Source organism: Scyliorhinus canicula, chromosome 6 (assembly GCF_902713615.1).
Source record: "Scyliorhinus canicula chromosome 6, sScyCan1.1, whole genome shotgun sequence".
NCBI lineage: Eukaryota > Metazoa > Chordata > Chondrichthyes > Carcharhiniformes > Scyliorhinidae > Scyliorhinus > Scyliorhinus canicula.
In genome coordinates this window covers 42,177,755-42,195,436 of record NC_052151.1, presented here as the reverse complement: position 1 = coordinate 42,195,436, position 17,682 = coordinate 42,177,755, and positions in this window count along the sequence as shown.

Below are 17,682 nucleotides of genomic sequence, written 5' to 3'. Positions count from 1 at the left end.
GATTTTCATTAACGACTTGGATGAGGGAGTTGAAGGGTGGGTCAGTAAATTTGCAGATGATACGAAGATTGGTGGAGTTGTGGATAGTGAGGAGGGCTGTTGTCGGCTTCAAAGAGACATAGATAGAATGCAGAGCTGGGCTGAGAAGTGGCAGATGGAGTTTAACCCTGACAAGTGTGAGGTTGTCCATTTTGGAAGGACAAATATGAATGCAGAATACAGGGTTAACGGTAGGGTTCTTGGCAATGTGGAGGAGCAGAGAGATCTTGGGGTCTATGTTCATAGATCTTTGAAAGTTGCCACTCAAGTGGATAGAGCTGTGAAGAAGGCCTATGGTGTGCTAGCATTCATTCGCAGAGGGATTGAATTTAAGAGCCGTGAGGTGATGATGCAGCTGTACAAAACCTTGGTCAGACCACATTTGGAGTACTGTGTGCAGTTCTGGTCACCTCATTTTAGGAAGGATGTGGAAGCTTTGGGAAAGGTGCAAAGGAGATTTACCAGGATGTTGCCTGGAATGGAGAGTAGGTCATACGAGGAAAGGTTGAGGGTGCTAGGCCTTTTCTCATTAGAACGGAGAAGGATGAGGGGCGACTTGGTAGAGGTTTATAAGATGATTAGGGGAAGAGATAGAGTAGACAGTCAGAGACTTTATCCCTGGGTGGAACACACCATTACAAGGGAACATAAATTTAAGATAAATGGTGGAAGATATAGAGGGGATGTCAGAGGTAGGTTCTTTACCCAGAGAGTAGTGGGGGCATGGAATGCACTGCCTGTGGAAGTAGTTGAGTCGGAAACGTTAGGGACCTTCAAGCGGCTATTGGATAGGTACATGGATTAGGGTAGAATGATGGAGTGTAGGTTAACTTCTTAAGGGCAGCACGGTAGCATTGTGGATAGCACAATTGCTTCATAGCTCCAGGGTCCCAAGTTCGATTTCGACTTGGGTCACTGTCTGTGTGGAGTCTGCACATCCTCCACGTGTGTGCGTGGGTTTCCTCCGGGTACTCCGGTTTCCTCCCACAGTCCAAAGATGTGCAGGTTGGGTGGATTGGCCATGAAAAATTGTCCAAAATTCTATGATTAACCTAGGACAAAAGTTCGGCGCAACATCGTGGGCCGAAGGGCCTGTTCTGTGCTGTATTTATCTATCTAAATTCCATATGGAATAAACATGACTTAGTAGGAACCTAATTCTCCAAATTACAGAAAAGATAACCCCGTTTAATTTCTCAACACAACATAAAAAAGAACATGGCATTGACATATTATACAACACTCTCCGTAGTGCTAGGTTTTAAGTGCAAGTCTTTCCATCAGTAACAGAACCCCCTTCTTCCTGCTTTGCCAAGGTGAATCTTCCAGCATCCTTTTTAAAAAAGTCCTCTTCACTTGACCCTATGAGCATAATTAAATGGACTCCCTGTGACAAGGTTTCCGTGGGCCCTAAACTTAGGTTCTGTCCTCACAAGCCCTTCGGTGGATGGGTAACCCAGAAGCAGCCCTTGTCTACTGCTTGGCGTAGTTGCACCTTTGTGGGTTCCCTTTTCCCAACTCCTTCGGTATGACTGACTCTGGGACTCTGTGAGTCTGCAGCAGCAATGCCAGCTGCTTTCAACTTGCCTTCTAGGTTTTAAAACTCACACCTGATTTTTAATAAGTTTTAACCTGACTACATTGCAAACCGATCACATGGGCTTATCGGCAGGCAGATATCAGCACAATGTCATCCCGTTTCCCCATCCCAGGGCATGCTGTTTTACTGTACTGAAAAGAGACAGTTTAAGACATAATCATATTATAAAATCACGTGGTCACAACACCTCCATATATACTTGGTTTTTTGAAAATACTCAATTCCCATATATATCGAGCTGCCCATACATACCCATTCTTAGCTGGTTCCAAACGTCACAGAATTGTTACAATGCAGAAGGAGACCATTTGGCCCATTGTATCTATGCTGAATCTCCAAACAAGCATCACGGCTTAGTGCCATTCTCCTGCCTTTTCCCCGTACCCCTACACATTGGGCGCGATTCTCCGCACCCGCAGAAAATCGCAAAGTTGGCCCGTGAAAACGGCCGACTTTTGCGACGGCCCGACACGGCCCATTTCCCGAGGTATTCACGTCCGGGAAATGGGCTACGATCGGGGCCGTGTCAATCACGTGCGCGATGACGCCGGAACGCGGCGACGCTACGAACATGCCCACGTGACGCCGCCCGACACTGTAAAAGGGCGCGGGCGAGCACAGAAACTAGGCCAGGATGTCGGAGCTCAGGAGAGCAGCCCCGCGATTCGTTGAGGCTGACGTGGAGATGCTGCTCGAATCAATCGAGCAGAGGAAGGGGCATCATCTGCCCGCGTAGAGGGCATCGCCACCCTGCCAGCGCGGTGCGCCAGGCCTGGCGTGAGGTGGCTGCTGCCTTTAGTGCTGTGGGGCAGACCCCTCGCTCTGCAGACCAATGTCGGAAGAAGATGCACAACCTCACCAGGGCTGCCAGGGTAAGTGCCAAGAGGGTGCCCCCAGGTGACAACCATCCCTCCCCCCTTAACCTAATCACCCACCTCCTCCCCCCCTCTGGCACGGGGGGTGGAGGGGGATTGGGGCAGAGTGAGTGGAGGGTGGTTCACAAAGTAGTCACAGACCCAGCGCTCTGGCCCCCGTGGAGAGATGCAATGGTCTTATTACAACTTGACCCCCAAACTGTGCCAGTATCTGAATGGCCTGCTGATACCTGCCGTATTGTAATGATCTACCTATGCCCCCTCCCCCAACAGGACAAGACCGCTCACAACACCCGTGAGCAGAACAAGACTGGAGGGGGTTCGCCCATCTTGCGCCCCCTCACCACGTTTGAGCAGAGGGCACTGGGACCTTGTTGGGGGATCTGCCACCCGGGAGATCGAGCAATGCGAGGTTGGCGGAGCTGCAACAAGTGAGACAAACCTGCATGACAAACAACCCCCCCCCCCCCCCCCCCCCCCCCCCCCCCCATCCTCTGTCCCTTCACACACCCTGCCCACTGGGATACCTCCCCCATCCTCTGTCCCTTCACACACCCTGCCCACTGGGACACCTCCCCCATCCTCTGTCCCTTCACACACCCTGCCCACTTGGACACCTCCCCCATCCTCTGTCCCTTCACACACCCTGCCCACTGGGATACCTCCCCCATCCTCTGTCCCTTCACACCCTGCCCACTGGGACACCTCCCCCATCCTCTGTCCCTTCACACACCCTGCCCACTTGGACACCTCCCCCATCCTCTGTCCCTTCACACCCTGCCCACTGGGACCATCCAGTGCCCGGCCGAGCGAATCTAAATAACCTGTTTCATTCTCTTCCCTAGGACGTGATGCCGAACGACCAGGGCCGTCTGCCTCCAGGCAGACACAGGCATCTGCCCCCCACCTCACCCGGGGCCGCATGACAGAGGATGCCCGATCAGCGGGGAGTCCCATCCTCCCCAACCGAATCTGTGGAGCAGGACGCCCAGAGGGCGGCGACAGAGCAAGAGAGAGAAATGGCCCGCGAATGCCCTGCGGCCTCTCAGCGGGCCGATGACATAGAGGGAGACGTCAACCCAAGACGACCTCGAGCTTGCGGCACAGCTATCTCCTACACCATCCACTATCCGCGGTGGAGGCAATGGGTCAGGTTATGCAAGGCGTTGGGCTTAAAGTGCACGCGTCATCCTCGGCCCTGGACAGGGTTGCCCTCTCACAGGCAGCAATGCGCCAGAGCCAACACGACATTGCCGGCGTGCTGCGGGCCTTGGCCGAGTCTCAGCAGGTCATGGCCCAGTCGCAGCACGCCATGGCACAGTCACAGCAGTCAGTCGCGGAGAGCATCAACCGCCTGACACATGTGCTGGATGATGTCGTGCACTCACAGGTTGAGATCGCACAGTCCCTGGCGGGAATGTTTAACTCCCTGGACTCCGTCTCTGCAAACCTTTGGATCCTGGTGGATACCGTTGCAGGCCTCCAGGACTGGCAACGCCAGGTGTCGGTGGCGTGACGGGGCACCTCCACGCTCGCACCTCAGTCCCAAAGTGAGGCCCGGGGGCCACCGGGCTCCCCGGGGGAGGAGGAGGTTTCGGGGGCCCGTCCCATTAACTCCATCACGGGACGTCCCGGAATTCTCGGCCTCCCCCCGTCCCATCCCTGGTGCATCGGGTGGGCAGCAGGCAGAGCAGGGTGGCACAACGTCACCCGAGACGCCCGCAGAGCAGCCTGGCCCATCAAGGCCGGGTCGCCCCAGGAGACGCTTGCTGAAGGAGAAACGAGTCGAAGGGGGCGATTCGCAGCAGTCCTCCTCCACTCCTGCTGTATCATAAGAACATAAGAACATAACAACTAGGAGCAGGAGCAGGCCATCTGGCCCCTCGAGCCTGCTCCGCCATTCAATTAGATTATGGCTGATCTTTTGTGGACTCAGCTCCACTTTCCGGCCCGAACACCATAACCCTTAATCCCTTTATTCTTCAAAAAACTATCTATCTTTACCTTAAAAACATGTAATGAAGGAGCCTCAACTGCTTCACTGGGCAAGGAATTCCATAGATTCACAACCCTTTGGGTGAAGAAGTTCCTCCTAAACTCAGTCCTAAATCTACTTCCCCTTATTTTGAGGCTATGTCCCCTAGTTCTGCTTTCACCCGCCAGTGGAAACAACCTGCCCGCATCTATCCTATCTATTCCCTTCATAATTTTAAATGTTTCTATAAGATCCCCCTCATCCTTCTAAATTCCAATGAGTACAGTCCCAGTCTACTCAACCTCTCCTCATAATCCAACCCCTTCTGCTCTGGGATTAACCTAGTGAATCTCCTCTGCACACCCTCCAGTGCCAGTACGTCCTTTCTCAAGTAAGGAGACCAAAACTGAACACAATACTCCAGGTGTGGCCTCACTAACACCTTATACAATTGCAACATAACCTCCCTAGTCTTCAACTCCATCCCTCTAGCAATGAAGGACAAAATTCCATTTGCCTTCTTAATCACCTGTTGCACCTGTAAACCAACCTTCTGTGACTCATGCACTAGCACACCCAAGTCTCTCTGCACAGCGGCATGCTTTAATATTTTATCGTTTAAATAATAATCCCATTTGCTGTTATTCCTACCAAAATGGATAACCTCACATTTGTCAACATTGTATTCCATCTGCCAGACCCTAGCCCATTCACTTAACCTATCCAAATCCCTCTGCAGACTTCCAGTATCCTCTGCACTTTTCGCTTTACCACTCATCTTAGTGTCATCTGCAAACTTGGACACATTGCCCTTGGTCCCAACTCCAAATCATCTATGTAAATTGTGAACAATTGTGGGCCCAACACGGATCCCTGAGGGACACCACTAGCTACTGATTGCCAACCAGAGAAACACCCATTAATCCCCACTCTTTGCTTTCTATTAATTAATCTGGGGAATCACTTAGACGTAGTGGTAGGGCCCGTAAGGCAACAAAGAGAGACACTGAGTAAGTTGGCACGGGTGAAGGGCACAGTTTAGTTGTAGGGGCTAGGGCACCTGTAAATTTTTGTTCACATTAAACGCACTGTTCCACCTTACTTGTAATACCGTGTGATTGTTCCACAGCCACAGGAATCGTGATGGTGACCGAGTGTCGCTGGGGTTGACGAGCGATGAAACTTCGGTGCCGGGTGTGCAGTCCCTTTCCCCCCACCCCCTCCCACAGCTACCCCACGCGGGCACGCGGTGGAGTGTCCGTGTCGATCTCAGCGGCCACCAAGGTGGATGGTTCAGCTATTGCCATGGGTCAGACTCTCACTAACGATTCTGAGCTCACAGCTCTTCGCAGAGCGGGCTGTCATCATTCCACATGGCACTGATCACACCCGCTGACACAGCCATCAATGTTGTGCCATACCGTCTGGACCCAGTGGTAAGGGTGATGTCGAAGCCGAGCAGTGTACACTGAGAGGGGGTGGGGGGGGGGGGGGGGGGGGGGGGTTGTGGTGGTGGCAGTTATGTGTTGACCCTCTGCACGACTAGCGATGCAGGTGGTGGTTTGGTGTTCATCGGGGACGTCACATGCGATGCGTGAACAATGCTGCCACCAAGGCGTCGCGTGCCCGCTGTCATCGCCGGGTCCGTCGTGCCGCCTCCTGGACATCACCAGCACCTGGGTCGTGTCTGCATGCTGCGCCCGCCACTCCGCCAGCCTCCTCCTCCTCCTCCTCCTCCCTCTCCTCCTCCTCCTCCTCTGTGCTGGCACCACTTCCACTTGCTTCTCCCTCCGCCTCCTGCAGCAGGTCATCTCCCCTCTGCATCGCGATGTTGTGCAGCGCACAGCAGACCACAACAATGCGAGCGACCCTGTCGGGTTGGTACTGCAGGGCCCCTCCGGAGCGGTCCAGGCACCTGAATCTCATCTTCAGGAGGCCAAGGCAGCGCTCCACCACACCCCTGGTTGCTGCATGGGCCTCGTTGTATCGGGTTTCCGCATTGCTCTGAGGCCTCCGTATAGGCATCATCAGCCAAGACCTCAGCGGATAACCCCTGTCACCTAGCAACCAGCCCCTCAGCCGGGGGGGACGTCCCTCAAACATCGCAGGGATGAACGACTGCGCCAGTATGTAGGAGTCATGCACACTCCCTGGGAACCTTGCACAGACGTTCATGATCCTCATGTGGGGGTCGCATACCACCTGGATATTCCTGGAGTATGTCCCCCTTCTGTTTGTGAACACATCCCTGTCCCCTGCAGGCGGGCGCATGGGGACGTGAACACAATCGATTGCCCCCTGCACCCTCGGTATCCCAGCCACGCTGGCAAATCCACGAGCTCGTGAGCCTTGAGTTGCTCGGTCCTCGGGAAAGGTGATGTAGTGATCGGCGATGGCATAGAGGGCGTCGGTCACATCCCGGATACACCTGTGCACCGATGACTGGGAGATCCCGGAGAGGTCCCCGCTCGGAGACCGGAAGGAGCCGGTCGCATAGAAGTTAAGAGCGACCATCACCTTGATGGCAACCGGGATCGCGTGTCCTTCCCCCGTTCCACGCGGGGCGAGGTGCGCCACGAGGTGACAGATATGTATCACCGTCCGCCTACTCAGCCGGAGTCTCCTCCTGCAGGTGATGCCCATCATTGTTAGGAAAGAGATCCGGGCACGGTACACCCTCGGCTTTGGTTGTCGCCTCTGGCGCCGTGGCTGCACCCTCACTCTCTCCTCCTCCCCCTCCTCCTCCTCCCCCCCCCCCATGCTGCTCGACGACTGGCAACTCCTCGGCCCTTCCCTCTGCTGCTGCAGCTGGCCCTGCATCCACTGCGGGTTGTGGCTGTGGATGCTGCTGCAATCGCCAAATGCAGTGCAGCGGCCCCAACCACTGCGCAGAACATAGCCGTTCTGTTCACAGACATTGTGCTAACCTACAGAGGGTGTGGGGGGCAGAGAAACGGGACATGTTAGACGGAGGTTAGTCGACACCTCGGCAGCCGCCTGCCACGGGATACCTGTGTGTCCCGGTGGCCTGGACGCGCTGCTGACACGCGGGCAGCCTAACCCCTGGTCACTTTCTGCATCCAACGGGCAGTTAACTACGTCCTGTTCACCGGTGCGTCAGTGGCCTGTGGCCGTAAGCCACAGGGGAACCAGCGGCCGTGTCCTCGTGACCGGCACGCCATGGCATGGTGGCAGACATTTTGTAACGGGGTTGGACGGGTCACTCGCTCACTCTCTCCCTACCCCCCCACTCCCATTCCCCCCTGTCTCCCCCACTCCCCCCTCAGTCTCCCCCTCTCCCCCCTCAGTCTCCCCCTCTCCCCCCTCAGTCTCCCCCACTCCCCCCTCAGTCTCCCCCACTCCCCCCTCAGTCTCCCCCACTCCCTCCTCAGTCCTCCCCACTCCCCCCCTCAGTCTCCCCACACCCCCCTCCATCTCCCCACTCCCCCCTCAGTCTCCCCCCTCCCCCCCTCAGTCTCTCCCACTCCCCCTCAGTCTCCCCCACTCCCCCCTCAGTATCCCCCACTCCCCCCCTCAGTCTCCCCACAACCCCCCTCCATCTCCCCCACTCCCCCCTCAGTCTCCCCCACTCCCCCCCCCCCCCCCCCCCCGCTCTGGACCCCCCTCCCTTCTCGGGGATGCCTTCCCCGTTGTGGCCCGACTCCAGCAGTGCGCTGAGCTGTGCGCTGAGCGGTGCGCTCACCTAATCGAAGCTCTCGTCAGCCAGCACGACTGGTTGACGAACTTGAAAAGCAGGTGTGTTGGCCGGCGTGAAAACAGTGCGTGATGACGTCGGGACTTTGGCCCATCCAGGCCGGAGAATAGCGGGGGGGCCAATAAGTAGCGATTCTGGTCGTGTCGGGGGCGCGTTCGAGGCCTTTGCCGGGAATCCCGACGTGTAGTTTGTGCGGGGTTCGGAGAATAGCGGGAGGGCGTCGGACCTGCGTCGCCGTGAAAATTTGCGCGGCCCGCTATTCTCCGAACCGGCGTGAGTGCGGAGAATCGCGCCCATTGTTTCTATTCAAACAATCATCTAAAACCCTCCTGAGTGTCTCGATTGAACATACCTCCACCATACTTCCAGGCAGTGCAATCCAGACCCGAAACACTTGTGTGAAAATGTTTATTCTCACCTCACATTTGCTTCTTTTGCAAATCACTTTAAATCTGTGCCCTCTCGTTCTTGACCCTTTTACGTGGGGGAACGGTTTCTCCATATTAACTCTGATGAGCCGCCTCATGATTTTCTACATCTCCATCAGATCTCCTCTTAGCCTTCTCCTCTCCAAGGAGAATAGTCCCAACCTCTCCAATCTATCCTCATAACTGAATATTCTTATCCCTGGAACCATGCTTGTAAACCTCCTGTGAACTTTCTCCAATGTGTTGATATCCTTGGTTTTTTTTATTAGTTCATGGGACATGGGCCTTACTGGCTGGGCCTACATGTATTGTCCGTCCCTAATTCCTTTGAACTGAATGGCTTGCTAGGCCAGTTTAGAGGGCATTCAACCACATTTCGGAGTCACGTTTAGGTCAGACCAGGTAAGGTCAGTAGATTTCCTGCCCTGAAGGTCATCTGTGAAGCAGATGGGTTTTGACAACAATTGACAACAGTTTCATGGTTACCATGAGACTTTTTAATTCAAGATTTTTTATTCAATTCAAATTTCATCATCTGTTGTGGTGGAATTCAAACCGAGGTCTCCAGAAAATTATTCTGGGTCTCTGGATTTCTAGTCCAGTGGTTGACTGTTAACTCCCCCCTCAAGGCAATTAGGGGTGGGCAATAAATGCTGGTACAGCTTGCGATACCCATGCCCCATGAACAAATAATAATGCAAAATATATATATATTAGTAAAGCCTAGATGCCCATAAAGCCTTATTTTTTTTTAATAAACATTTTATTGCGGTATTTTTGGTATTATAACAACAACAAAATAAACATTGTAGATGAATCTATAAACATAGTGCAAAAGCCGTCTCCCTCCCTTGCAGGTCCCACTTTACTAACCCCCTACTCTAAGCTAAACTACCCCCCCCACCCCCCCCCCCCCCCCCCCCCCCCCCTCTTCTGCTGACGATTAATTTTCCGTAAAGAAGTCGACGAACGGTTGCCACCTGCGGGCGAACCCTAACAGTGACCCTCTCAAGGCGAATTTTTATTTTCTCCAAACAGAGAAAGCTAGCCATGTCCGATAGCGTGCGGCACGATTCTCCGAAACGGCCACCGCCAGAGTGAAACCCGGAGTGTTTCACTCCGGCGTCGGAGGCCGCTCCTCGCCCCCTATTCCCCCCCCCCCCACCCCGGGGGGGCTAGGAGCGGCGTTGGGAGAAACTCGGCTGCCGGGCCTTGACGCTTGCGTCAAGGCGGCACCCCGAGAATGACGCGGCCGGCGGCGCCTAAGTGACGTCAGCCGCGCATGCGCAGGTTGGCCGGCTCCAACCCGCACATGCGCGGTTGCCGTCTTCCCCTCCGCTGCCCCGCAAGATGTGGCGGCTTGATCTTGCGAGGCGGCGGAGGGGAAAGAGTGCATCCCTTGGAGACGCCGGCCCCATGATCGGTGGGCACTGATTGTGGGCCAGTCCCCTCACGAGCAGACCCGTGGTGCTCGATCTTCTCTCCGCCCCCCCACAGGCCCCACACTTACCTGTCACACGCTGTTCACGCAGGCAGTGACCAGGTGTGGTTGACGCCGGCGTGAACAGGGCCGAGTCATCAGGCCGCTCGGCCCATCCGGGCCGGAGAATCGCCTGTCGCCGTGAAAAACGGCGAGCGGCGATTCTCCGAGCGGCGTGTCACAAAACGAGACACGCCATTTTGGGGGGGGGGGGTGGGAGAATCGCGGGGGATGCCAGAGCGGGGGCTTTGCGTCCCTCCAAGCTAATAGTGTCTGTCTCCAGGCTACCAGGGAGGCAAAGGCCAGAACGTCTCCCTCTTTCTCCTCCTGGATTCCCGGGTCTTCCGACACCCCGAAAATTGCCACCTCTGGACTTGGTGCCACCCTTGTTTTTAACACCGTGGACATGACATCTGCAAACCCCTGCCAAAATCCCCGAAACTTCAAACATGCCCAGAACATGTGGACATGGTTCGCTGGTCCTCCCGCACATTTTACGAACCTCTCTTCCACCCCAAAGAATCTGCTCATCCAGGCCACTGTCATGTGAGCCCGATGAACAACCTTAAATTGTATCAGGCTGAGCCTGGCACATGAAATGAAAATCTTCATGTTTCAAATGAACATGTTGCTCTACTCAACGTGACTCTATTCATCGCGTCTGCCCATAGACCATCCTCTATCTCTCCTCCCAGCTCCTCCTCCCACTTGCGCTTCAGCTCCTCGGTCTGCGTCTCCTCTGACCCCCTGAGTTCCTTGTAAATGTCCAAGACGCTCCCTTCTCCTACCCACCCTCTGGAAACTACCCTGTCCTGAATCCCCCTTAGCGGTAGGAGTGGGAAGGTTGACACCTGTTTACGGAAGAAGTCCCGCACCTGCAGATACCTGAATTTGTTTCCCCTCGCCAACCCAAACTTCTCCTCCAGCGCCCTCATACTCGGAAAGCTCCCGTCTATAAACATATCCCCCATCCTCTCAATCCCTGCTCTCCGCCATAACCGGAACCCCCCCATCCATACTTCCCGTGGCAAACCGGTGATTATTACAGATTGGGGACCAGACCGATGCTCCCTCTGCTCCCACATGTCTCCTCCATTGCCCCCAGACTGTCAGGGCAGCTGCCACCACGGGGCTGGTGGAGTACTGTGCCGGCGGGAACGGCAGAAGCTCGTCCCATCTCCGAAAATCGTCCTTCATTTGGTCCACTAGTCGGGCCAGATTTAATTTATGCAGCTGGTCCCATTCCCGCGCCACTTGAATGCCGAGGTACCTAAAGCTTCCCCCTACGAATCTAAACGGCAGCTCACCCAATCGACTCTCCTGTCCCCTCGCCTGGACCGGAAACACCTCACTTTTCCCCACATTTAACGTATACCCCGAAAAGCGGCCATATTTCCCTAGAATACTCCTGATTTCTTCCAACCCCTCTATTGGGTACGATACAGACAGAAGTAGGTTGTCTGCATACAGCGAGACTGTGCTCCACCCCCCCCCCCCCCACCCCACCGCCCCCTCCCCCCCCACCCCAGACCAGCCCCAGTCCCTTGATGCTTTCAGAGCAATTGACAACGGCTCTATAGCTAGCGCGAACAACAGTGGGGAGAGGGGGTATCCCTGCCACAGGAGCTGATGCAGCAACCTGACCCAGTCAATAAAGCCCCGCCCAAAGCCAAACCGTCCCACAGATAATCTGATCAAAGCCTTTTCTGCATCCATTGCGATCACTACCTCCACCTCCCTACCTTCCGGGGGCATCATGATCACGTTTAACAGCCTTCTTACATTGGCCACCAACTGCCTACCCTTAACAAACCCCGCCTGGTCCTCCCCAATAACATCCGGAACACAATCCTCAATCCTGGAGGACAAAACTTTGGCCAGTAGTTTGGCGTCCACATTCAACAGAGATATTGGCATGTTGGACCCACACAGCTTTGGGTTCTTGTCCTGCTTCAGAATCAGCAAAATCATGGCCTGTGACATCGTCGGGGGCAACACCCCTCTTTCCCTTGCCTCATTGAGCATCCTCATCAACACCAGCCCCAATATCCCAGAGAACGTTTTATAAAACTCCATGATGTGACTATCAATTCACAAGACACATGGTTGGAAGTGAACAGTGGTTTTAATAGTCTTACAACTGAGCCTGCCTGCGACGGGATGAACTGGCAGCAAGCTCACAACTGCAGATCTTTATACTTCCGGTTAGTGGGAGGAGCCACGGGCGGAGCCAAGGGTGGAGCCCAGTACAAACTCCTCATCTCCCCCTATGGGAAGAGCCGGGCAACTGCTCGTATGCCAAGCTTACAAAGACACAACACATATAATATAACAGTGTGAATTACTAGGATTATGATTCACCACATTCACCCCCTGTAAAAAAAATCAAGTCCGGCGAGGGTGATGGGTCTACAAATTGAGCTGGTCCGGCGGTCGAGTCGTCCTCTGGGATCGGCGAAGCGCCGGGGTTGCAGCCTCTTCTGGTGGCTGGGTGGTGGCGGTCGGTGAGGGTACGATGGCGGACTCCGGGGGTGATTCGGACCGAGCTTCGTACCCGACTGGTTCGACTGGCGACGGGGTGCGCCAGAAACCCATAGGCACGGGGGCGCGGAGCACAGACAGTGAACCTGTAGGCGTGGGGGCGCAGGGCGCGGGGGATTGGGTGGGGTGTAGTGTGAGGCGTTCAAGGGCCGGGAGGCCTTTACCAGGTGGGCCCTGTCTGGTTTATAGAAGTGCAGTTTGCACTCCGCACAGATCGGGCAATCCCTGGTGATGGTTTTTACCTCCTCGGTGGAGAAAGGCAGATTTCGGGCTTTGACGTAGTGGGCGAGCCGGGTGACCCCCGGGTGGCAGAGGTCATTGTGGATGGCTTTCAGGCGGTCGTCTTGCGCGCTGGCACACGTGCCGCGGGACAGGGCATCTGGGGGCTCGTTGAGCTTCCCCAGTCGGTACATAATATCATAATTGTAGGTGGAGAGTTCGATCCTCCACCGTAGGATCTTTTCGTTTTTAATTTTGCCCCTTTGTGAGTTGTCAAACATGAAGGCTACCGATCTTTGGTCGGGGATGAGGGTGAATCTCCTACCTGCGAGGTAGTGCCTCCAATGACGTATAGCTTCCACGATGGCTTGTGCTTCCTTTTCGACTGAGGAGTGTCGAAGTTCCGAAGCGGAGAGGGTTCGGGAGAAAAAGGCTACTGGTCTCCCTGCCTGATTTAGTGTGGCTGCAAGAGCTACCTCAGAGACGTCGCTCTCCACCTGAAAGGGGACGGATTCATCCACTGCCCGCATGGCCGCTTTGGCGATGTCCTCCTTGATGCAGGTGAAGGCCTGGCGAGCCTATCTGATAGAGGAAAGTGTGTGGCCTTAAATAGTGGGCGGGCTTTGTCCGCATACTGAGGGACCCACTGGGCATAATAAGAGAAAAATCCCAGACACCTTTTGAGGGCCCTGGGACAGTGAGGGAGAGGGTGTTGTAAGAGGGGGCGCATACGGTCCGGGTCGGGGCCCAGGACTCCGTTTCCACGACATAGCCGAGGATGGCTAGCCTGGTCGTGCGGAAAACGCATTTCTCCGTGTTATACGTGAGGTTGAGTTTCTGGGCAGTCTGGAGAAATCGATCGAGGTTAGCGTCGTGGTCCTGCTGATCATGGCCGCAGATAGTGACGTTGTCCAAGTACGGAAGCTCGTACTGGTCCACCATTCGGTCCATTGCTCGTTGGAACACCGAGACCCCATTCGTGACACCAAAGGGAACCCGGAGGAAATGGAAGAGGCGGCCATCGGCCTCGAACGCCGTGTAGTGGTGGTCCTCCGGGCGGATTGGGAGCTGGTGGTATGCAGACTTCAGATCCACCGTGGAGAAGATGCGATAATGGGCGATGTGATTCACCATGTCTGCAATCCTGGGGAGGGGGTACGCATCGAGGAGCGTGAACCGATTAATGGTCTGGCTGTAGTCCACTACCATTCGGAATTTTTCCCGGGTCTTGACGACCACCACCTGAGCTCTCCAGGGGCTGTTACTGGCCTCTATGAAATCCTCACGTAGGAGCCTATGGACCTCGGTTCTGATAAACACCCTGTCCTGCAGGCTATACCGCCTGCTGCGAGTGGCTACGGGTTTGCAGTCCGGAGTGAGGTTGGCAAAGAGTGGAGGGGGGTCGATTTTTAGGGTCGCTAGACTGCAGATAGTGAGTGGGGGCAGGGGCCCGCCAAGCTGAGGGTGAGGCTTTTGAGGTTGCACTGGAAGTCGAGTCCCAGTAGGAGTGGGGCGCAGAGTTCTGGCAGGACGTATAGTTGAAAATTAGAGTAGCTAGCGCCTTGGATCGTTAGGGTCGTGGCGGTGCGCCCTTGGAGGTGAACGGAGTGTGAGCCCGAAGCAAGGGAGATAGTTTGCCGTGCAGGGAAGATAGGGAGCGAACAGCGTCTTACCAGATCTGGGTGTACGAAGCTCTCGGTACTCCTGGAGTCGAAGAGGCACGGTGTACTGTACCCGTTGATTTTAACGGTCATCATGGAGTTGCGGAGGTGTTTCGGACGCGACTGGTCCAACGTGACCGCGCTGAGTTGTGGGTAGCTGGTGGCTCGATCAGCTGTGCTGGAGTGGCCCCGTGATGACTGTCCGCTGAGGTCGTAGTCTTCGAGGTGAGGTTCAGAGTTTGAAGAGGATGGATCCCAAGATGGCGGCCCCCATGAGTCGCACGTGGCCGGCCGTGTGGAGGGGGGTTGCCAAGATGGCTGCCCCCATGAGTCGCACGTGTCGGGTGGGGGCAGAGTCGGAGTACAGGCCGCAGCATTTTGGGGCCTGCGGGCCTGTGAGTTTTGGAAATGAGTGCTCTGGGCTGCGGGAGAGTTTGGAGAGGTGGATTTCTTCGCCAGGCAGACCCGGGCATAGTGTTCTTTTCCGACCGCAGCTGCTGCAGGTCGCGTTGCGGGCCGGGCAGTGCTGCCGTGGGTGCTGGGTCTGTCCGCAAAAATGGCACGCTGGGGCTGCGTAGTGGGTGGGTGGCCGTGCGGCGCAGGCCTGGGGCAGTCGCTGGTCGGGGGCCCAGGATGGGGTCGCTTGGTCTGCTGGGAACGAGGTGAGGCTGCGGAACGAGACCTCCATGGTGGTACCCAATTCTACAGTGTCCTCCAAGTTCTGGGCCCCTTTTTCAAGTAACCGCTGCACACATAGTTTGACCTGAGCCCTGCCACGTACACATCTCGGACAGCGAGTTCCAAATGTTGAGCGGCTGTTACAGCTTGGTAATTACAGTCACGAGCTAAGGCTTTTAAATCGCGCAGGGAAATTCAGTCCCCCCAAGAAGGGCCTCATTCCCTCCGGCCCCGTAGGGGGTTCCGATCTATACAGCCTACTGTAGAAATCCCTAAACGCCTTATTCACCCCTGCTGAATCTCCAATCGTTCCCATCTTCGTCATTTACTTTCCCTATCTCCTTGGCTGCCTCCCTCTTTATAAGCTGCTGTGCAAGCATTCTGCTGGCCTTCTCTCCATACTCATAGATCCCCCCCCTTGCCTTTCTCAGCTGCTCCACCACCCTCCCTGTGGTTAACAAAACGAACTCCGCCTGTACCCTCCACCGTTCCCTCTGGGGTCTCCACATACCTCCTGTCGATCTGTAGCATCTCCTTTACCAGTCGGCCTGTCTCTGCCCTGTCCACCTTCTCCCTATGGGCCCGTATCGAGATCAGCTCCCTTCTGCCCACCTCCTTCAGTGCTTCTCAGACCACCGCTGCTGAAATTTCCCCCGTGTTGTTGACCTGTAGGTAGTTCAGAATACATTTCCTCAGCCGCTCGCACACCCCTTCATCAGTCAAAAGTCACACATCTAACCTCCAGTGCAGGTGCTGGTTACTGTCTTTACTAACCTGCAGGTCAACCCAGTGCGGAGCATGGTCTGAGATTATGATCGCCGAGTACACCGTGTCCACCACCCCCGTCAGTAAAGCCCTGATCAGAATAAAGAAATTGATCCAGGAGTATACTTTATGCACGTGTGAGTAGAAAGAGAAGTTCTGCCGGCGGGACCTATTCTCTAGGTCCTCCACCTTCTCCAGAAGCTTTGTCTACTGGTCTCTCAGCATCCCCACCTCCAACTCCACCGCAGTTTGATGTTCCTCCTGCTCAGCCAGCACCTTCTTCACCTTCTGGATCGCCCGATCTTGGGCGTCCAATCTAACCTCCAGCCGTTCAATCGACTCTTTTATCGGGTCCAAGCAGTCCCGTTTCTGCTCAGTAAATCCTTCCTGAATAACTTGCATCAGCTGCTCCGTTGAGCGCTGAGTCGACAAACCAGAGTCCGATCCTCCGCCATGTTGTCTCCCATTGCAGCTTCAGCTCAAGCCTTCTCTGTCTTTCTGTTTCTGCCTTTACGAGCATTTCTGGTCCTTATCTCCATGCACCAATGTGGGAATTCAGTACACAATTGCCTCTGTCATCAGTTTTACAGTTCAAGTCCGGTAGAAGACCGGGGCAAAAGGTCCAAAAGTCCGACCCGAGCGGGAGCCACCAAATGTGCGGCTTACTCCTTCATAGCTGCCACCGGAAGTGCCTTTATTTTTTTAAATATAAATTTAGAGTACCCAATTAATTTTTTTCCAATGAAGGGGCAACTTAGCGTGGCCAATCCACCTAATCTGCACATCTTTGGGTTGTGGGGGTGAAATCCACACAGACAGGGGGGAGAATGCGCAAAGCCCACACGGACAGTGACCCAGGGCCGGGATTTGAACCTGGGTCCTCAGCAGTGAAGTCCCAGTGCTAACCACTGTGCCACGTGCCGCCCCTCATAAAGCCTTTATTAACTGCTCTCTCTACCTGTCCACCAACCTGATGATCAACGCACATACACACCCAGGTCCCTCTGCCCCTGACCACTTTCAGAATGGTCCCATTTATGTTATATTGTCTGTCCATGTTCTCCCTACCAAAAAGCATCACCTCACTTCATCTACCACATATGTGCCCACTCCAACAACTTGTACAGGGCAGCACAGTGGTTAGCACTGTTGCTTCACAGCACCAGGGTCCCAGGTTCGATTCCCGGCTTGGTCACTGTCTGTGCAGAGTCTGCACGTTCTCCCTGTGTCTGCGTGGGTTTCCTCCGGGTGCTCCGGTTTCCTCCAACAAGTCCCAAAAAATGTGCTATTAGATAACTGGGACATTCTGAATTCTCCCTCAGTGTACCCGAACAGGCACCGGAGTGTGGCGACTAGGGGCGTTTCACAGTAACTTCATTACAGTGTTAATGTCAGCCTACCTGTGACATTAATAAAAATTATTATTATTATCATGGTTTTTGCACATGGAGGCCATGATGGAAATCGTGGTCAGACCCTTGGGGGGGGGGGGGGGGGAGTGTGGCCATGCCAGTGCTCGAAAAGATGTCCCTGTACAGGAATCTTAACCTACTCCGCCCTCAGCTCCCTGACCCATCGCCGTACCCTTTCTGTGGTAGCAGCCCAGTGGTAGAACTGGAGGTTTGGGAGGGCCAGGCCTCCATGTTGCTCCTTCTTTGCAGCACCCTTTCCTGATTCTCAGGTTCTTCCCCCCCCCCCCCCCCCCC